The sequence below is a fragment of the Ambystoma mexicanum genome, chromosome 5q (genome assembly GCF_040938575.1).
Source record: "Ambystoma mexicanum isolate Mex_15411 chromosome 5q, UKY_AmexF1_1, whole genome shotgun sequence".
NCBI lineage: Eukaryota > Metazoa > Chordata > Amphibia > Caudata > Ambystomatidae > Ambystoma > Ambystoma mexicanum.
Genome location: NC_090933.1, coordinates 1,132,820,284 through 1,132,843,288, shown reverse-complemented (window position 1 = coordinate 1,132,843,288; position 23,005 = coordinate 1,132,820,284).

Genomic DNA, 23,005 nt, shown 5'->3' with positions numbered 1-23,005 from the left:
CCATCCGCTCTGTGGAGTGCCTCAACGCCTCCACGATGTTCTCACTGCGATTGGCAGCCTCCTCAACATGCTGGCCAACCAGCACAGACAGCTCTTGTTGGCGCTGCAGGATGGTGGTCAATTGGAGGGCTGTGCTGGGTGACTGTGCACTTGAGGCTGTGCCCTCGGATGCATCCACTACAGCAGGTGATGCCAACATGGGGGACATGATTGCAGGGTTGGTGTCCTCAACTGTGGAATCAGACGCAGGGGTCTGGATTGGCACTGGCTCTGGTGATCCAGGGGGGCTTGGGGTGTGCATCTCCATGGCCTGGTCTAGGGTGTCCTCCAGATCGGATAGGGGGGCAGTGGCGGCTGCCTCACCAGTGGAGCTTGCCGCAGCTGATGGTGGGCCCTCGGTGGCTGGCATCGGTGCGGGTGGGTTCACCACCGGTGGTGGGGCCGCAGTTGGTGGTGCAGCTAGTACTGCCGTGGCAGTGGCACTCTGACGAAGTTTGGCACTCGTCTGGTGCGGCCTGCCCCCCTTGCCCCTTGATGTTGTTGGGGTATCCGCCGGGTCCTGTGCCCTTGGCCTCTTGCATGTAGCTGTTGCCTGTGTTGCATCAGCGGCATCCTCCCCATCTGTATGTGAGCCTGTCAGGGACGAGACGGGGGATGGCATTGGTTGCGTTTCAATATACTTGATGCAGATTACATAAATGATGCAGTTGTGGCAATTGGGACTTAGTGGTTGTGGATGCAGGTGATGTGCCAGTTCAGTGCCTCATCCATGCATGGTTGTGTTTGGGACTTGTCTGTGGTGTTGTGTGCATGTGTGTGTGTGTGGGTCTGACACAGGCATGGTGAGGGATGGATGCATGTGTGGATGTGTGTCCATGCATGAGAGGAGTCTGTGCTCACATATGGGGGGTACAGTACATTCACATCGCATCCTGTCATGTGTACACTCACCTCCATCAGAAGTGGTACCCACGCCGAGCTCCATGCTGCCTACTTCCTCTATTGACTCGACGGCAATCATGTTAGCGCACGTCTCCTCCCATTCCTTCATCCGGATTGGGGATCCATCTCCACCAGCACTGGCAAGGCGGTGGTTCTCAGCCAGGATGCCCCTCACCCGCAGCCTGAGGTCGTCCCACCTCTTCCTGCATTCGCGCACAGTGCGCGTGCTGGTGCCCACTGCACTGACTTTGGCAGCAACCTCCTCCCAGATGGCTTTCTTCCTCAACAGGGTTGGCCGGCGCATGTCATTCGCGAAGACCACCTCAGCATTCTCCGCAAGGGTCTGTGTCAACATCACCAATTCCTCATTGGTGTATTTTTCTTTGCGCTGCCTGTCAGTTGATTTCTTGAGTGCCTTAGGCATGATGCAGGTGTCCACAATTGTTTGGCACGGCTCACGAATCAATACAGGTCCAGGGGGCAGAGGATGGCAATGGATTGTGTTTTTAAAGATGGCCGCCGGGCTCTTTCCCGTTCCGGCGCGATGACGCTATTTCCGGTTCCGCAATTTTACGGTCACCGCTAATAGCGGTGACCGCTAATGGCGGTCACCGCAATTTGCATGTAGCGTGAGGGCGGAGGTGCTATCTGCACTTTCGTCAAAGCCGGTAAGGGACTTTTTTGGGACTTTTGCGGCATGGCGGTAGGGTCATTACCGGCATGGCACTATGCTCGTGTCCGCGTACTCGTAATGGTACGTAATTAGCGCCCTCTTACGAGGGCGGACACGTTAATAGCGCCATGCCGCTAATATGCGGTTTTTAGCGCACAACGTGTAATGAGCCCCATTGTCCAAGGTGTTTCCCATTTGTTTGTTCGTTATGGAAAAGGCGGAATATGGTGTGTCACCCCTCCTGGGAGCATGGCATCTCCCAGGGCTCGTGGTCATGTCACGTGTCAGTGACCATGTGACTTCGATTAATAAAAAGTAATGAGCGGCTTCCCGCTTGGCAGTTTTGGAACCAACTGACTCTGGTGTTGTATGTCTTTATTACCAGCGCCATGCTGGAGCTGCGTAGCTGGCTGAGGGCCTGCCCTGCAGGACCTTCCACCAGGACAGAGTTTCTGCTGGGCAACTCTGTTTGTAGGCGCTGGTGCCCCGGCTGGGAAATGCTGGCGCTGTCTGTAGTGTTGGCCTGGGTGCCCCCGGGCCATGGGAGAGCATGTGTGCTCATGGGCTGGCAGGATGCCCCCTGCCAAGGTATGTCTGCTGGGTGCCCCAAGCATGGTCCACCTGGCATGACCGGAGGCCAGGACATAACAACGCTGTGCAATTACACTGCTAGCAGAGCGATATGGTACAAAAGAGTTTACATGGGTAATGGCCACAGCAAACACCGGCTGACAGAGGCACTCACTGCCAAGTGCGTAGCTCGTCTGCAGCTGGCTCTGCCTTGTTGTAACTATCCTGGACCGGGTCCTAGAGCTGCTTTGTGCAACGGCTCCTTTTGTCTTCCATCTACTTGATGCAGGACCCTGTTATTAGGCAGAATTACATGCAGTACCCTTTGGGAACAATTGGGAACACTACACACAATTAAGACTACAGGTGTAAGCACAATATCACCTTTGGTATAGGCCTGTACTACACAGTTATGTGGTAGCAGTGGCTGAGCAGCCACACTTATCTCAAGAGGGATGTGAGCAGTACAAGATGTGACACAAAGGACTTGCAATCACAGTAGTTCAAACAAACACTTACTCAAGGTTTCTTGGTAAAGGAATATACATTTATTTACACATTTAGTTAGAAAACATTCCACTAGCAAGAAACAGCTCAATATCACACTATCATACACTACAGTACACAACCAATACGTTTCTGAACAAGTTAGGCTCCCCTGAAGTGGGAGCAGAATGGCCCTTCAGTAACTTTCAAAAGGGGAAGAAAGACAAAGGTTATAAGAATCAAAACACAATTACGATCAGAGGCAGGGCAAATAGTTTCAGTTCACTACAAGAGACAATTAAATGCAATAGGCCTGGGCCAAAATCAACGGCTCAGTGTCTTGGATAGGACAGCACAGTTCTGGTAGTAAACGGTTAAGTCTTTGCCAATGTTCTTAGAAGTAGTTTGCCAGAAAAAGAGTTATATGTCGGATTAGGAGCGAACAAGACTCCAAAGTTGGGAAAGTTTCACAAACTTTCACCGTGAAGAAAGGATTTCCACACCGCATTTGCACAGTACCTTATTGATGAAGAAAAGCTGTAGCTGAGGCAGTTGTTCCTGGCAGTTCCTGCAGATCTTGCTGTTCCTGAGCTTCAGTCGTGAGGACAAGAAGGAGGACGTCGGGAGGTTCCTGCACTGCCCAGGGAAGAAGCCACAAGCTTGGCTAAACGTCGGTTTTAAGGTGTGAGTGCCTTAAAGTGCACAAACTGGTATCCTTCTCACTGGCTATCCGGTTTTCAACAGCACTCTGAAGAAAATTCGACGAGTATGGAGATGGTGTCCAGGTGGCTTGCGAGTTGGTTGTTCCCACCAGCTCAAGGGAAGAAGTCGTCCTTGAAGGGGCTTCTCTGTCGAGGGAGTTTCAGGCAATTCGGACTTGCAGCAGGGCATCACCGGGCAAACCAACGGTCCAGGAGTTGCAGAAGTTGTTTTCCTTCAGCTCGTCTTTGGTTCTTTCATTCCAGTGGTCGACTCTGCCTTCAAAGTCCCAGAGACCTGCCTTTAAACAGTTTTCTCCCATTCATTCCAGCCTAGCTGTCACTCACCCAGAAGGGTGGCTGTTTTTGCCGGTGACAGCCAGCCAATCACATCAAAGTGTCTCCTTGGAGACTAAGCACAGGGAGTTTCAGGCACCTCCCTCACATCCTGTCCACCCCAGACACCCTGGCACCAGAGGAGGGCTTCAGCACTGAATCCCGCCAAAGGCCAACAAACAAAGGAACCAGCCCTGGTTTGGCACACAGAGACAAACACAAGAAGGATCTTTCCTAAAAGAAACGGCGAAAAAAGATGACCAGAGTCTGTTGTTACAGATAGGTCTTGGGCGCCATATTGAAAAACATGGCTGACCCGATTTTTAGCTACCGTTGTTCGCGATTGGGAAATATCATGGTAGTTTGATCTAAACCACTGCCACCAGCCATTTAAAGTAGGAAAGGGTAACATTTGACTGTTATATGAGTGTTTTGACTCAGGGGAAGCATGGCAACCCCTCCAGCACATTATAGGAAGTTAGGGTGTGATGGGTCTATGAATTTAAAAAGACTAGCAAAGTCAATTTAACTTCACATGCGCTGGGAGACAGTAGTCAGTCCCGGAGAAGGTATTTAAACCTTGGAAAGTCTGAAAGACATCCCTGTGCCACTGCACTGAAGATGCTGTGTGACACACAAGAAAAAGATGATGCCTACGGAGTTTGTCTAAAACTCAATATGCAAAGAACACAAACACAGAAAAGACATTGAAAATGAAAAGTCCCAAAATATAGCAAAAGAGCTGGAGGGCTCTATGGTAGAGGTAATTTAGCACTTGGGTGAGAATTCTCCCTAACACCTGTATCACAACATTTTGCAATAAATATCACACTTTGGTGGTCGGCTTTGTGCTGTGTCCTGTGCAATGTTTTTGTCCTGTCAGCAAGGCATTTCTGCCGCCCTTTGTCTGACATCTGCCATGTGTCACCTCCTAAGAATACAGAGCAACAGGGCTGTAAGCGGGAGTAGAAAAAACAACCAGGTATCAGGAGTAACAACAGGGACGCCATTTTACTGAAATGCCAGGGGTAGCGGAAGTTGCATCACACGTCCCTTGACCTCTGATGACATCACAGGAAATGATGGAATTTGATCCCACCGCGAAGTGACATCACAGGAAGCAATGGAACACGATCTTTCATCCCTTGACAAAACAGGAAGTGGCATCACATAGCATTGTTCCTAAGTACAATACGAAAAATATGGTTACATTATCACATTTCATACAAGAATGGATCACAATATGTATCATTAATATCAGTGTGTATAGGCTGATATTACCAAATTACTGTGAATGCAAGCAGACGTCCAAGGCCAAATGATAATGATGTGTTATTATGTAGCACTTACGCTTAGGCGCTTTATAAGGAACAAATATGCCTACAATATCACCCAACCTCTAACCTCTGTTGGTACTCATTTATCAACCTCAGAAGGATGAATGGCTGAGTTGGCCTTATCGGATTCGAACCTGCAACCTCCGATCACACACACACACCGCTGCAGTGAGCACTCAACCCACTGAGCTATCTTACTGGCTATAGCAATCTAACCAGCTATAGCAAAATTAGCAATTATATGTCTGACTGTTCTCAAAGTCAGACAGCAGATTACACTCTGTAGGGGATATCATTAAACTGGTAACAGATTTAACAGCAATCCAGTTCATCTGCAGGTCTGGTGCAAAGTTGGCCACGTGTAAAGCCTGCGTGGATCTATTTTTCAAGCTTCAGAAGTTGGCCTAACATGGCATCCCATATCTGGGCACTCGTTACCTCATACATGCAAACAAGCATCCTGAACAGCATGCCATGGAACTAGGAAAGAAAGACGCCTTACAACAAGACATTCATTGTGGCACAATGAAATCAAGGGCCACTTTATGTGCTATGGTCAGACATTTCTACACTGTACACATGCTTTTAGGCACAAGGATTTTGTCAAGTGACCGAGGACACCGAGATAAAGGGCCTGATTCATGGAACGTTTTCCTATGGAATTGCACCATTATAAAACACTTCCATGAATCAGGGCCAGAACGTCTTGTGGTGATCATAACAGAGACAACAACAGAAAAAAAAACATGCTATAACTGCAACTTGCAAAGAGCAAAATACATAGTCCAAAATGGATGCTTATTCTACGCTAAAGGCTTTTGGGAAGTTTTTGTCTGCATTGTGATTTTGAGGTCTTTAATAACAGACTAAATCAGTGACTCGCCCCATGAAGTGTGCCTGAAATAAACCTTTGACGAGTCTAGCAATTATTGTATAGAATTTCATAAAGACAAATTATTTGTTATTCCTATTCATTCTTATTTAGGGTCACAGCTCAAAGTGGTACACTTGTGGAACCCCCTGTTTTTTTTAAGAGGCCCGAACAAGAAAGCCTTCCACTCCAGAAACAAAGAGCCACATGGTGCTGGCCCCAGAGGTAGCAAGGGAGACCACAGCGGTAGCAAGGGAGACCTCAGGGGTCGCAGTTGTGACCCCTGACAACCACTAAATGACATCCCTGAGGAACAAAGTAGAACCGGCGTAGAGAATCTCACTTTAGGGTACAAGAGTTGTTGGGGGCCAGCGGACAAACAACATTAGAAACTGTGGAAATGAAGACAGCGCGCCCCCCCCCCCCGATCCCACCATGCCATGGCGGGTCATTAACCCGCCACGGCAGCAGCCTCGACAGGAGATGAGCCGGCCACCATGATTGAGTCAGGCAGCTGTCACCACAGCGTCACGTCAAAGCGATGCTCTGGCTGGCTGACACTTCTGTCAGTCACAGCTGCCTGCAAGAACCACACTGCAGTGTCTCCAAACTGTAACTTCCTCTCCTGAACGCTCACGAGAGGTCAGGAGACAAAATTAAAGTTCCTTTGTTGCCTGTGGGCAGAATCATGCCTGCACCCGCTCCCCAGGTCACGAGGCGTCTTTGACCCTCGGCGAACCTAGGGGCGGTGGGCTGTAGATTCGAGAACCGAGCCCACAATTGAACAGACCGTTTATTTATTTATTTATGCATTGTTTGTCGGATATCTGTATCCGACAATGTATAAATAAATAAATAAACCGGGTAGTGGTCTGTTCCCGCTCTGCACACGACGTAGTTAATTTATTTATTTATGCTTTGGTTGGCGGATACATGTATCCGACTAACAATACATAAATAAATAAATAAACCAAGTCTGTTCAAGGAGTGAAAGGTGCGAGAACAGAAAAAAGGACCAAGGGGATGAAGTAAGGTGAGGAGGCGGGCTGGAAAAGAAGTAGAGTAACAAGTGAGACTGAAGGGAAAAGTAGGAGAGGACAAGAGAGTGAGAAATAAAACTGGTGAAATATTCAAATGAAATAGAGAAAAGGTTACGTGAGAGAGAAAATAAGGGGAGGGAAGATGAGGACACAACTGAGTGGAGGGGTGCATACATTGGGGAGAAACTATGGAAAGAGAATGAAAAGGAGGAAAGAAACACAAGAAAATGACAGAAAACGATGTTACAGAAGAATGAATGAGAGAAATTAGGTGAGAGAAAAGGAAGAGAGGAAAGTCGAAGGTTAGAATGGAAAAGAGGAGTGGAGGAATGAGAGCAGAGGAGAAGAGGAGAGAAAAGATGGGTGCGAATAGAGAAGAAGCGTAAGAGAAGGTGGAAAGGAGAGATGGAAGTAGAGGAAATATAGGGGTTGAGACTGGTGAAGAGGGGCAAAGGATTGAAAAGAGGAGGGGAAAGGGAAGACAGGAATAAGAATGAGAGAAGAATGAGGAGCCATGCAAGGAGAGGAAAGACAACGGTGAGAATACTGAAGAGGGGTGAAGGAATGGAAGAGAAGAAGGAGAGATGGAAGAAAAGGAAATAACGGGGTGAGTGAGACTGGTAAAGAGGGGCGAAGGATTGAAAAGAGAGGAAAGCAAAGACATGAGAATGGAGCATGGAGTGAAGCAATGAGAGAAAGGAAAAAGGACGAGCAAGAAGAAAGGGATTACAGGGAGCCTGGAGAAGAGTTAACTGACAAAACGCTCAGCGTAAGACACTTCTTGAAATAATGTAATAATAATAATAATAATAATAAATAAATAATAATAATAATTTAGCATTTATATAGCGCTACGAACCCTCAGGAATCTGAGCGCTGCTTATTATTACTCATGGTGTGTGGTGCTCATTTATTGACCTCGGAAGGAGGGATGAAAGACTGAGTTTGGCTGTGCTGGGATTCAACCCTGCGTGAGCAGGCTCTGCACAGATGCCAATGCGAGCGCTCTACTCGCTGTTTTATCAGCCCCGTGGTCAATGCAAAATGACCTAACAGAGGTCTGACCTCAAACCCGCATAGACAGACTCATTGCACAGGCAAACAACTACATGCCGATTCTTTTTGGTTTCCCTTGAATCTTGATTGTCCCTGAAACATTGTCAGTATTGTGATAGTCTGAAGAGTTTGGTCCAACACATTTCCTGTATGGCCTATCATCTCACAAAGTGTCACCTACTCATTCCTCTTCTGATGCGCACTGCATTCATGACACAGAGCAACGCCCAGCAGGGTGATTGCTAGTAAAACATTGAGAGTTCTGTTACACAGCATAGCCATTCTCAGTCATCAAGCCCATGCTGCCACCCCCATGTACTCCGGCTCCAGTTTACCTCCGTTGTGGTCCTTTGATACAGTAAGTGAGGCCTACTTCCAAGGTTCTACATGGTTGCTCTTGCTGGGCTACCTAAACAACTACTTCAAAGAATTGTTGGAGGTGTTTGCAGGGATGTCCGACAAACAATGCGTAAATAAATAAACCTGGTAGTGCACGGAGCGGGGACAGTTCTTGGGTCACAAGGCCTCACCTGCATACACGGCCCGGCTTATTTATTTATGCATTGTCTGCTAGGTGCCCACGCTGATTTATCTATTTAGTTTGACCATGCAGACTGTGTTGTGATATGCACTTAGTTATATAGGCCAGACCATTTTTACATGTTTGTGTTTAGGCCACACCTATCAAGTCTTAGACCCCGCCCATTGTGCAAGCCACGCCCCTAAATGAGGGCCGCCCTCAATTTCTTACCCGACTTAAAGCACTGCTCTCAACAATGTGTGGATGGCGCTATTCTTGATCTGAGGTGTATCACCCCGAATGTGGTAATGCCACTCGTTGTTATATGATCCCCTTGTGTGCGTGTTGCACGCCCTTGCCTGGAGCACTTGATGTTACTGTCACTCTTTAATTGTGTGTAGTGCAGGCAGTGATGGAAATGGAGGGACAAATTAGTCTGTGATCCTATTGGAGTGCTGCTGAGCTAGGTGCGGAGCCAATGCAGACAAATGACAGGCTTGTCAAAAAGTGTAAAAACACGGAACTCCAATAAAATGACTTTACATGTCCAGAAATAACACAAACAAGCATTGGGAAGTCTATCTTCACTCTCTACGCCCCCCACGCTACCTCCAATCTCTCTTCCTCCTCACCCCCACCAAACCCACCCCCCACCTTATCTCCCCCACTCTCGCTACACTCACCCACCCACTCTGCCACCACCCGCAACACTCTCTCTACAACCCACTCACCCACTTCACCCCCACTCTCTACCCTCTCTCATTCTGACTCTCACACACTTGCTTGATTTCTTACCCTCTCACTCTCAACCTTTCTCACTCATATTTTCGCTTGTTTATCATCGTGGGCACCCTCTTTTAATCATGTCCTCCCTTGCGCTATTCTTCCTTCTCATTCTCTTCAATGGCAGCACCCCTTATCACACCCTCCTTTAAAACGTTGCTCTCTCCTCCTTGCAGTCTGGTACCTATAACTTCAAAATGCAAATAACAGCAGTAAACGCCCAAACTATTTGCATTGCCAATGCTTGTTTTATATAGCATTTCATGCCATATTTCTCCTGTTTCTAAGTCCTGTGATAACAGCTGTTATTGTTACCCAATTTAATGGCACTCAGAGGAATGAAAGGGCTGAGCCACCACTGTCAGGATTCAAATGTCTGAAGTCTAGCCTTGTGCTGTCAGAGGCGAGCGCCTAACCCCATGAGCAAACGCACAGGCTGTAATAACTATGCAACTCCAAAGGCCAGTGGCGTGCATTGGTTTTTTCTTTGAGGCTCTGTGGCCCCACTGCGTCTCCTTTGATGGTCACACCGGTTCGTTCAACAAAGAGGAATTGTCTCTGTTCAGCAAGGCTAGGGCCAGGGACGTCATTTAGGGGTCGCCAGAGGTCGCAACTGCAACCTCTGAGGTCTTCCTTGCGACCTCTTAAAAATCTAATCCAAGCTCCTGGCCTGTGGCGCTTTACTTCTGGGGTGGCTGGCTTTCTTGTTCAGGCCTCTTAAAAAAAGAAGAAAAATATAAAAATAAGAACAGGAGTGCCACAAGTTTAACACTTTCAGCACTGACCCTAAATACAATAATTGCTAGGCTCATTAAATATTGATTTCAGGCACATCATTATCATTTGGTCATGGACGTCTGCTTGCATACATGCAATAGCGATGAAATGTATATCACATTTCGTAGTGTACAATGTTATGTGATGCCACTTCCTGTTTTGTCAACGGGTGAAATGTCCTGTTCCATCGCTACCTGCGATATCACTTCGGGGGTGGGGTCAAATGACCTCACTTCCAGTGATGTCATCAAGGGTCGTGTGATGTCACTTCCGCTATCCGGGGCATTTTGGTGAAATGACGTCCCTAGCCAGGGCACTCATTATGTTTCCTCAAATCAAGACTGGAATTTCTCAAATCACCTGTGCCTGTCAAGTCAAGGAGGATTTATTTATTTATTTATTTATTTGCATTTATAAAGCGCACAGAACTGCCCTGGGGCATCGTGGCGCTGTTACAGCAGACTTAGTCATGAACACAAGCATAGGAATGTGTTTACAGATGTAAACCGAGTTACAGAGTACATTTCACATTGGTAATAAACATTGAGCTTAAAGGTTATGCTATGCTGTGGTTACAATGCAAGCATGAGAGTGCATGTGGTAGACTTTAGCGGAATAGGAGGGTTTTGAGGTTTTTACGGAAGGTATGGTATGATTTTTCGTTCCTTAGTGAGGTAGGTAAGGAGTTCCAGTTTTTAGGTGGGATGTTGCCGATGGATGTTGCCGATACAAATTAAAATATTAGGGAATAATCCATTTACACATATTAGAAGGTATTTAACAAAGCATATCAATCAGAGAGCATCGAAAGTTACAGTGCATGATTTAACTCTTGCAGGGAGGTGCTATGAAAGCGATTGCATCCTGTGCACCGAAGAATATGGCATGTTATATATATGTCACCAGGCAAACACCCATCCTTGAGTGCAGATCGCAATCCAGTCTTTGCCATTACGGCTTAAGGAATCACAGCACATGTAAATGTACCGTGCTAGCGTTGGGAACATAGTGTGTTTCATCCAACACAGAAATGTCCACAGAGCAGTTGTCTGGGGCTATACTACATTCGATGTGTGTCTCCCCTGTACCCTCTTTGCCACTGACCAATTTCCCAAAAGTTTGTGAGTCGCCCACTCATCGCCCTGTAGTATGAAGTGATAGGTTATTTATAACATGCTGAATACCCAGAGGTTTCTAAGCACGGACCCGGGGATCGAACCCCTGTTGCTCAAGCAAGCACGCTGCCCATGAGCTGACCTCCCGAGTAGGTTTTCCCATTCTGTTCTCACAGATGCCTCCTTTCTGGTTTTAATTATGGCCTTACAGTTAGATCTCAAAGCGCCTACATGTTTCTTGTCCATGGTAGGGCAGTCTTTTAGGTGGACCAGTAGCTAGCTTTTAGCCGATTTTCTTTCTGCAATATACCATTTTATCTTCTTTATTGTGGACCTTTTGACCATTCACCTGGGATATGTTACAAAAGGCTTTAGGTCTTTCACCAGCTTACTGAATTCATACCTTATGTCTTGGCCCTGTATATCAGTCCTACATAATCCTTCAATATTTCCTAATACCGTATTTTAAAGATTGGGATTAACCTTACCTCCACTCTCAACCCCACTCACTAAACTGGACCCCCATCCACTACCTCCACCCATTATAACAACATTCTCTACACCCACCCGCATTACTCTACCCTGACTCTCTCTTCCCCAACCTCCCAAACTAACCCCACTCTCTCTAACCCAAACTACCCAGTCTACCCACACTCTCTTTACCCCGACCCAACCTACCTCCACTATATCTACCCCCATTGACCCATCCTACCGCCACTTTCTCTTCTGTCATTCACCTTACCCCACGCTCTCTACACCCACAAATCCTACCCCACTCTTTCTACCCCCAATCAGCCACCCTATCCCACTCGATCTACAACCACCCACCCTACCCCCACTCTCTCTACCATCATCCACCCTAACTCCACTGTCTCTACTGCCACCAGCCCACCCAAACTCCACTCTGTCTTCAGTCACTCACGCACCATACCTCCACTCTCTGTAGCTCCATGCTGCCTCCACTTGCTGTATACCCACCCACCCTACCCCCACTCTCTCAACCTCCATCCACCCTACCCTCACTTTCTCTACTCTGAACCACCCACCCTACCTCTACTCTCTCTACTCCCACTAACCCTACCTCCACTCTCTCTACTCCCACCAACTCTACCTCCACTCTTTGTATCCCCACCCAACCTCCATTCTCTACCCCAGCCATCAACCGTACCTCCACTCTCTACCCCATCCATCTTACCCCGATTCTCTACCCCACCCACCCTACCATCACCCTCTGTTTCTCCAACCACCCACCCTAGCAAACCCACACAACCACCCTACCCCCACTCTCTCTACCCAACCCATCCTGCCCCAATCTAAGTAACCCCACCCACCCATCTTAACCCCACTATCTCTATCCCCACCCTGACCTTACCCTGCATTTATTTATGTATTTATTTATTTATTGTTTGCTTGTTAGGCGCTTATACAGGAAATACATTCTGTTTCAAAGCACCCACAGGGCAGCAGGGAGGGAACAAGGGATAGCAGTACAATTGTATACAAAAAATAGAAAGGGGGAAGGGACGGCCAAACCTACTATGCCTTGTGAGTATTCAGAACGTGCAAGTGCAGGAAGGAAGTGGACCATGGGGTAGGTGCTGTGGTGTCCGTGCTCGAGGCCAGCCATAGATAAGGTGCAAGGTATGGTAAGTGCTATGCAGCCAGAAGCTGCGTTGGGTGGAAGGTACAAATCTTCAGTGCATAGGGTGTGCCGAGGCAAGTGCTGAGGAAGACAGATGCTGGGGAGATTGGGTGTGGGAGGTCAGGGGCCCGAGGATGCATAAGGGTCCAAGGCACCAATCACAGCACCTGTGGAATTATCAGTTGAAGGAAGAAGGGAAGGAGGAGGAAAAGAGGAGAGTCGTGTGGTGCTTTTGGCACTTCAGAAGGTCTTGCTCAAGATGCAGAGGGAGGGGAGGCTGTTCCAGAGGAGGGATCCAGCTGAGGAAAGCGAGCTCCTCCTGCTCTCTGTTTAGCGAAACGCTTTACACACAGAGTGTTGGTGCCAGATGAGTGTAGAGGTCTAGAAGGAGAGTATTTGGTAAGAGAGAGATGCAGATAGTGTGGCTCCCTGGCCCCAGATGGCCTTGTGGATGATACAGGGAGATTTGAATTTGATCCGTGCAGCAACCAGGAGTCAGTGCAGGCTTTTTAAGGCAGGAGAGATGCAGTCCCTGGGCTTAAGGCCAAGGATAAGTTTTCCTGCTCTTGTTGCTAGTGCAACACTCTTTGCCCCCACCCACCCACCATACCTCCATTCTCTCTAACCAAACCCACCCGCCCATCCTCCACTCTCTCAATCCCCACCCACCCTACTTCCACTCTCTCTACCCCCACCTACCATCTTTGCCTACATTCTTTCAAGCACCACTCAACCACCCTACCTCTACTCTCTCTACTCTTACGCACCCATCCAACATTCACTCCCTCTACCCCCACCCACCCCCAAAGTCACTCTCTCTACCCCACCCACCCTTCCCCACTCTCTCTAACCCCACCTACCTACCCTACCCCCACTGTCTCTGCCCCAAACCCACACTACCTCCACTCTTCATACCCACACCCTCCCAAACTACCTTCAATCCCTCTACCCTGATCCACCCACTCTACCTCTACTCTCTCTACCCCCAGTCACCCACCCTACCTCCATTCTCTCTAGCCCCACCTACCTACCCTACCCCACTCTCTCAGTCCACACCCACACTACCTCCACTCTTCCTACCCACAGCCACCCACACTGACTCCACTATCTCTAGCTCCATCGCCCCACCCTACTGCCACTCTCTCTACCCTCATGCACCTTATCCCCATTCTCTCTATTACCACCTACCTTACCCAAACACTATTTACCTCACCCACCCTATCCCACTCTCTATACCCCACCATACCCCAACTCTCTCTACCCCAAGCCATGCACCCTACCTGCACTCTCTTTATCCCAACCCACCCTACCACCACCCTCTCTACCCTCACCAACCTAGCCGCACACACCCACCCTACTGCCATCCTAGCCGCACACACCCACCCTACTGCCATCCTATCTACCTCCATTGTAAGGCAGAGTTACATGCAGTACCGTTTGGGAACACTACACACAATTAAGACTACAGGTGTAAGCACAATCCCACCTTTGGTACAAGCCTGTTCTACACCGTTATGTGGTAGCAGTGGCTGAGCAGCCAGACTTATCTCAAGAGGGATGTGAGCAGTACAAGATGTTACACAAAGGACTTGCAATCACAGTAGTTCAAACAAACACTTACTCAAGTTTTCTTGGTAAAGGAATATACATTTATATACACATTTGGTTAGAAAATATTCCACTAGTAATAAGCAGCTCAATATTACACACAATACACTACAATACGAAACCAATACGTTTCTGAACAAGTTTGGCTCCCCTGAAGTGGGAGCAAAATGGCACTTCAGTAACTTTCAAAAGGTGTAGAAAGACAAAGGTTGTAAGAATCAAAACACAGTTACTTTCATAGGCAGGGCAAATAGTTTCACTTCACTACAAGAGGCAATTCAATTCAATAGGCCTGGGCCAAAGTCAATGGTTCAGTGTCTTGGATAGGATAGCACAGTTCTGATAGTAAACGGTCTTTTCCATGTTCTTGGAAGTAGTTTGCAAGAAGAGTTATATGTCGGATTAGGAGTGAACAAGACTCCAAAGTTGGGAAAGTTTCATAAACTTTCACTGCACCCAAGAGGATTTCTCTACCGCATTTGCACAGTACCTTATGGATGAAGAAAAGATGTAGCTGAGGCAGTTGTTCCTGGCAGTTGAAAGTAAGCATCCCCAAAAATGCAATGATAACTCCCCAATGAGTCAATAACGGACACAACCCAGGAGGGAATGAGACCAGGACCAATTGCGGGTGAAGTTAGAAAGTAAAGTTTATCCAAAATCAAATAGGGCAAGCTGAGAACTCTGCAAACTACGAGAACGCTCTGCCAGACAACAGTAAAACATTCACATTTATTACAATATCGTGCCATAGATGGCGTAAGCTATAGGGGGCACATAGGTTGTGGGGATTGGATGGTGATGACTAGATACTATGTAATCTGTAGGTCCGGCGCTCCGGAATTGGCGGAAGTCCACGTGGTGCCAGTGCAGGGTGCACGGGTCAGCTGGGCTGTTCGGGGTGGAGCGCAGGGTGAGATGATGTCTTGAGCTGTTACAATTTATTCTACCAAGCGTTTGCCCTTTTGGCCACACATACTCTAACAGTCATCTCTTTATATTGACATATAATAATTATATCACTAGACATTTTGACCTGGACACTAAAAGTGAGAATACATGAGTCCAGGTGCCTTACCTATTCCCAAGATTATATTGTCACATTCATCAACCATTGCTTTAGATCTCACCAGACAATTATTTATCGTTTGTTATTGTGAGGAGAATATAGTGCCACACATGAGGTTGTGGGTCTAAGGTGAGCTGGGGTGGTGCGTTGAAGAGGGGCATGCAATCGTTGCTTGAAAAGGCATTGGGGTGAGGGGCTTGTTGCTCATATTTCTTTAATCATAGTCTTTTGGGTGCAAGGCGAGTTCATGGTGACATCATGAGTCAGGGGGCTGAGGGGAGGGTGGATGCTTGATGCGAGCTCAGCGGAAGGGTGAGAGGTTACATTTGTAGCATCAGGGCATCAGTGAAGAAAGGGCCTTCAGCCACCAGCCCAGCGAGAGGGGGAGGATGGTGGGGGCTGAGTGCGTGGCACTGCACGAGAGGGGAGAGAAGGCCATGGGGCCTGTTGAGCTGGGTCCTGTCCACTTTGCGGGTTTTACATGCAAATCATTAGGATGAGGTAGAACTAGGTCAGTGTGATTTCAGGTACATCAATTAATATGCAAGCTCTGATTACAATGTAGGCTACACGTTTATGTTTACCATGAGTATCATGTTACAAAATAAATCTATTTACAATAGCCTTGCAGCTTTACCGTGTTGCATTATACACATTTAGAAACGTATGCTAGTTAAACATGTTTGTGAATATACATAATATTGGAAAACCATTGAGCATCTGGATCGTGTACCCTGCATCATATTGAATAAGTAAATTAACATATCATATGTCAGTGTGAGTGTTTGGCAAAGGATAAGATTCGATCAACAATATGGGGCCTAGACATATAACCAATAGCTTTATGCACAGTAAAATAGGTAAAGATCTTCTTATTTCGTTTCATAGAATCAGCCCCTTAATACACAACTACAGGAGGGGATTAATAACCTTTACAGAGGGATTAGCATTGTGGGTGAAACAGAGTGGCACACAGGCGTGGGGTATGTATCTGTTACTTCAAAAGAAGAGTAAGTTGGGGGGTTTTCCACAGCATATGTCATAAATGCAGGGTCTGCAAGGGGGCAGGACATGTTTGTGGAGATGAATTTTTTCTTAAGCCCAAGCTCTTGCCCGGTCATTTGCAGGTCAGTGATGGGCTGCGGAAGGTGAAAGATACCGTTTTTGTCTTGGAGCTTGTTCGCACCTAGTCTCCCGTGAGAACAGGCCCGCCACGGTGGCAGAGAGGGGAGGAGAGTGAGGGAAGTGACTGGCCCAGGTAGAGCTGCAGCCTTGCAGGCTGCCTGTGCCCATGAGGCCTAGTTTGTACAAAATGTAGTCTGAGTGTGGCATAAAATGGAATCTGAGATAAGCCTTCTGGCCTAGTTTTGCATCCATATGGGTCGCCCCGCAGTCATCCCGCATCCCTTAGCCACAAGCGCATGGGTGGCCGCTGGACGAATCATACTCTGCAAGTTGGTAAGAATGGAGGGGAGGGGGATCTCGAAGACCTTTCCTCCCATACACAGTTCCTGCAGATCTAGCTGTCCCTGAGCCTCAATCGTGGGGACAAGAGGGAGGACATCGGGAGGTTCCTGCACCGCACAGGGAAGAAGCCACAAGCTTGGCAAAACGCTGGTTTAATGTGTGAGTGCCTTAAAGTCCACAATCTGGTATCCTTCTCACTGGCTATCCGGTTTTCAACAGCACTCTGATGAAAATTCGACCAGTATGGAGATGGTTTCCAGGTGGCTTGCGAGTTGGTTGTTCCCACCAGCTCAAGGGAAGAAGTCGTCCTTGAAGGGCTTCTCTGTCGAGGGAGTTTCAGGCAATTCGGACCTGCAGCAGGGCTTCACCGGGCAAACCAATGGTCCAGGAGGTGCAGCAGTCATGTTCCTTCAGATCATCTTCGGTTCTTTCATTCCATTGCTCAGCTATGCCTTCCACATCCCAGAGACCTACTTTTAAACAGTTTTCTCAAATTCACTCCAGCCTAGCAATCACTCTCCCAGCAGGGTGACTGTCCTTGCCGGACAGTCAGCCAGCCAATCACGCCAGAGTCCATTCAGGTCTCCTAGGATACCAAGCACAGGGTGTTTCAGGCACCTCCCTCACATCCTGTCCACCCCAGACACTCAGGCACCAGAGGAGGGCTTCATCGCTAAAGCCTGCCAAAGGCCATCGAACAAAGGGACCAAACCTGGTTTGGCATGCAGAGACAAACACTAGAAGGACCTTTCCAAAATGAAATGGTTAAAAAAGTCAATCGGAACCTGTTTTTGCAGAGGGGGCTCAGATGCCACCTTGAAAAACATGGCTCTGGTGGATTTTAGCTACCGGAGCGTTTAAACGGGTCGCGGTTGGGAAAATCATGTTAATACCACTGCCACAAGTTAAAAAGACTAGTAAAGTGAATTTAACTTTACATTCACTGGGAGACAGTACTCAGTCCCGGAGAAGGTATTTAAACCTTGGGAAGTCTGAAAGACATCCCTGTGCCACTGCACTGAGGGTGCTGTGTGACACACAAGAAAAAGATGATGCCTATGGAGTTGTCTAAAACTCCATATCCAAAAAACACACATAAAAATACATGAAAGAGTGGGAAAAAAGGCTCACACTCGTTCCAGGTGAAAATTAAAGTCCTAGAAATCCAGCAAAGTTGCTGGGGCTCTCAAAAGAAAGGTAAGGGAAATTAGCACATTTCTGTGAATTCTCCCTAATGCCCACCCACGCTACCCCCTCTATACCTACCACCACCCACCCTAACCCGCAATCTCTCTGCACGTATCCACCAATCCTACCCACGCTCTCTCTACCCCCACCAAACCCCTCTGTCTCTATCTACACCAACCTTAACACCACTCTCTCTACCCCATCCACCCATTCTACACCCACTCTCTCTACCCCCACCCAACCTACCCCCAATAAATCTACTCCCACCCACCCTGCCTCCATTCTCTCTTTCTCCAACCAACTACCCTAACATAACTTTAATTCTCTCTACCCCACCCTGCCCCCTCTCACTAACAATCCCACTATCTCTTGCCCGACCCGCCCAACCCCCACTCTCTCTACCATCATCCCACCCCCACTTTCTCTACCCCCAACCAACCTACCCCAATATCTCTACCCCCACCCACCCGCCCACCCTATCTCCATTCTCTACCCCACCCAACCTTCACTCTCTCTTTCTACAACCACCCTAACATAACCCTCATTTTCTCTAGCCCACCTACACTGCCCCCTCTCACTATCCCCACCCACCCTAACCCCACTATCTCTTGATCCACTCACTCTACCCCCACTCTCTACCCCTACCCAACCAACCCCCAATCTCTCTACCCTACCCACCTACTCTACCCCCATGTTCTACCCCCAACCACCCGACCCTGTTAGGCAGAATCAAATGCAGTACCCTTTGGGAACACTACACACAATTAACACTACAAGTGTAAGTACAATTTCACCTTTGGTACAAGCCTGTACTACACAGTAATGTGGTAGCAGTGGCTAAGCAGCCAGACTTATCTCAAGAGTAAAGTGAGCAGTCCAACAGGTTATAAAAAAGGACCTGCAAATACAGTGATTCAAACAAACACTTACTCAAGGTTTCTTGGTAAAATAAATATACATTTATTTACACAGTCATTTGGAAAACATTCCACTAGTAAGAGCAGCTCAATATCACAATCTAATATACTACAATACACAACCAATCAGTTTCTGAGGAAGTTCAGCTCCCCTGAAGTGGGAGCAAAATGGCACTTCAGTTACTTTTAAAAAGGGTAAAAAGACAAGGTTATGAGAATCAACAGCACAAATACTTTCATAGGCAGGGAAAAGGTTTTCTGTTCACTACAACCAGCAATTCAATTCAATAAGCCTGGGCCAAAGTCAATGGTCCAGGGTCTTGTATAGGCTAGCACAGTTCTGGTAGTAAACGGTTAAATCTTTGCCATGGTTCTTAGAAGAATTTGGTCAGATGAAAAGTTAGATGTTGGTTTAGGGAAGGACAAGACTTCATAGTTGGGAAAGTTTCACAAACATTCACCGTGGCCGAACAGAGTTCTGCACCGCACTTGCACAGTACCTTGTAAGGGAAGACAAGCTGTATCTGAGGCAGTTGTTCCTGGCAGTTCCTGCAGATCTTGCTGTTCCTGAACTGCAGTCGTGAGGACAAGAAGGGGGACGTCGGGAGGTTCCTGCACTGGGAAGAGGCCACAAGCTTGGCAAAACGTTGGTTTAAGGTGTGAGTGCCTTAAAGTCCACAAACTGGTTTCCTTTCCCCTGGGTATCTGGTTTTCAACAGCACTTTGAGGAAAATTCGACCAGAATTGGGACGGTGCCCAGGTGGCTTACGAGTTGGTTGTTCTCACCAAACTCAAGGGAAGAAGTTAACCTTGAAGGGCTTCTCTGTCGATGGAGTTTCAGGCAATTCGGACCTGCTGCAGTGCTTCACCAGTGGACCAGGAGTTGCATCAGTCGTCTTCCTTCAGCTCGTCTTCGGTTCTTTCGGTCCAGTGGTCGACTCTGCTTTTCAAGTCCCAGAGACCTGATTTTAAACCGTTTTCCCCCATTCATTCCAGCCTGGCTGTCACTAACACAGCACGGTGGCTGTCCTTGCCGGACAGCCAGCCAGCCAATCACGCCAGAGTACATTCATGTCTCCTTGTCGACTGTTAGGGAGAATTCTTAAAATGTGCTAATTTCCCATACCTTTTGAGACCCCCAGCAACTTTGCTGGATTTCTAGGATTTGATTTTTTTTACCTGGGAAGAGTGTGAGCCTTTGTTTTACTTTTGTGTTCTTTGGTTATGAAGTTTTAAAACAACTCCATAGGCATCATCTTTTTCTGTGTGTCACACAGCACCTTCAGTGCAGTGGCACAGGGATGTCTTTCAGACTTCCCAAGGTATAAATACCTTCTCTGGGACTGACTACTATCTCCCAGAGCATATAAAGTTAAATTGACTTTACTAGTCTCTTTAAATTTACAGACCCAGAACACACTATCTTCCTATAGAGTGTTGGAGGGGTTGCCTAGCTTCCCCTGAGTAAAAACACTCATGTAACAGTCAAATGTTACCTTTTCCTACTTTAAATGGCTGGTGGCAGTAGTTTAGATCAAACTACCATGATGTTTCCCGACCGCTAACAACAGTAGCTAAAAATCGGGTCAGCCATGTTTTTTCAATATGGCGCCCAAGACCTAAATGTAAAAACAGATTCCGGTCATCTTTTTTCGCCATTTCTTTTAGGAAAAGTCCTTCTTGTGTTTGCCTCTGTGTGCCAAACCAGGTTTGGTCCCTTTGTTCGTTGGCCTTTGCCGGGCTTCAGCGCTGAAGCCCTCCTCTGGCGCCTGAGTGTCTGGGGTGGACAGGATGTGAGGGAGGTGCCCGTAACTCCTTGTGCTTTGTCTCCTAGGAGACCTGAATGCACTCTGGCATGATTGGCCGGCTGGCTGTCTGGCAAGGACAGCCACCCTGCTATTTGAGTGACATCCAGGCTGGAATGAATGGAGGAAAACTGTTTAAAAGCAGGTCTCTCGGACTTGGAAAGCAGAGTCGACCACTGGAACGAAAGAACAGAAGACGAGCTGAAGGAAGAGGACTGCTGCAGCTCCTGGACGACCAGTGAAGCCCTTCTGCAGGTCCGAAATGCCTGAAACTCCATCGACAGAGAAGCCCTTCAAGGTTAATTCTTCCCATAGAAGCCACCTGGACGGTTACATTTTCTTCAGAGTGCTGTTGAAATCTGGATAACCAGAGGGAAGGAAACCAGCTCGTGGACTTTAAGGCACTCACACCTTAGAACAAAGTTTTGCCAAGCTTGTGGCCTCATCCCTGGGCAGTGCAGGAACCTCCCGCCATCCTCCTTCTTGTCCCCACGACTGAAGCTCAGGAACAGCGAGATCTGCTCGAACTGCCAGGAACAACTGCCTCAGTTACAGCTCTCCTTCACTCTAAAGGTACTGTGCAAACGCGGTCAGGAATCTTTTAGGCCACAGAGAAAGTTTGTGAAACTTTCCCGACTTCGAAGTCTTGTCCTTCCCTAAACATTTGTCAAACCTTTCGCCTAGCCAAATTCTTCTAAAAACCGTGGCAAAGACTTAACCGTTTACTACCAGAACTTTGCTATCCTATACAAAGACTCAGAACCATTGACTTTGGCCCAGGCCTATGAACTAAATTGCTGGTTGTAGTTTACTGAAACCCTTTGCCCTGCCTATGAAAGTATTTGTGCTGTTGATTCTTATAACTTTGTCTTTTTACCCTTTTTTAAAGTATCTGAAGTGCCATTTTGCTCCCATTTCAGGGGAGCTGAACTGACTGTGTAAATAAATGTATATTTTTTTACCAAGAAACCTTGAGTAAGTGTTTGTTTGAACCACTGTATTTGTTGCTCCTTTGTGTAACTTTTTCTACTGCTAACTCAACTCTTGAGATAAGTCTGGCTGCACAGCCATCGCTACCACTTTACTGTGTAGTACAGGCTTGTACCAAAGGTGAAATTGTACTTACACTTGTAGCCTCAATTGCATGTAGTGTTCCCAAATGGTGCATGTGATTCTGCGCAACACTGGTGTACAGTGGTGAGGATTCAGTATACTTGTTACATTTAGAGTGCTACTTTTACCTTTGTTCAAATAATCCTCCTTTTACCTTTGTTCAAATAATCCAGACAAGGCTAAGCAACACTAGAGAAGCAATTGTTTTATCATGCCTGATATGGAAAGCTACAGACAGGAGACCCTAGTCACTTTAACAGTTAATCAATTGAGACATATGTGTAAAGCTAGGAATCTCACTGTAAAAGGCTAAAAGGTTGAATTGATAGAAAAGTTGTTAGAATACCAAAGTCTGAGGAGTGGGTCTGAAACCCCCACCCCTTCAACAAATGTGGAAAATATTGATGAGGATGATAATGTTTTTGAGCCCAGCTCAAATGTTATGCATGAGTTAGATGAGGCAGAAGAGTCTCACAATGTAGGCCCTGTTTTACCTCTACATGCTCATAGGCCTCAACCTTTGACCACAGGGACCCCATCAGGTCCACCACTAAGAGGGTCATTCTGAGGTTGCAGGTAAGTAACGGCCCTTACCGGCATGGCGCAAATAGCGTGTCCGTGTAGTCAATAGCCCGCTAATAGAGGGCTATTACGACTTGGCGGGAACAAGCTTTGCGCCATGCCGGTAAGGGCATTACCGGCATGCCATTAAAGGCACAAAAAATGCCCTTAGCGGTATCATGCATAGCGCAGATAGCACTACCGGCATGAACCAATGTGGAATTAGCGGTCACCGCTATTAGCGGTCACCGTAAATAAGCGGAACCAGAAGTAACGTCATCGCACAGAAACGGGAATGAGCACGGCGGCCATCTTTAAAAACACAATCCATTGCCATCCTCAGCACACAGGGCCTGTGGGACTCTGCTGTTTGTTTGAAAACTGTCATCCAACACACCACAACGGCGAAGGCCCTTAAGAAGGGAGCTGCC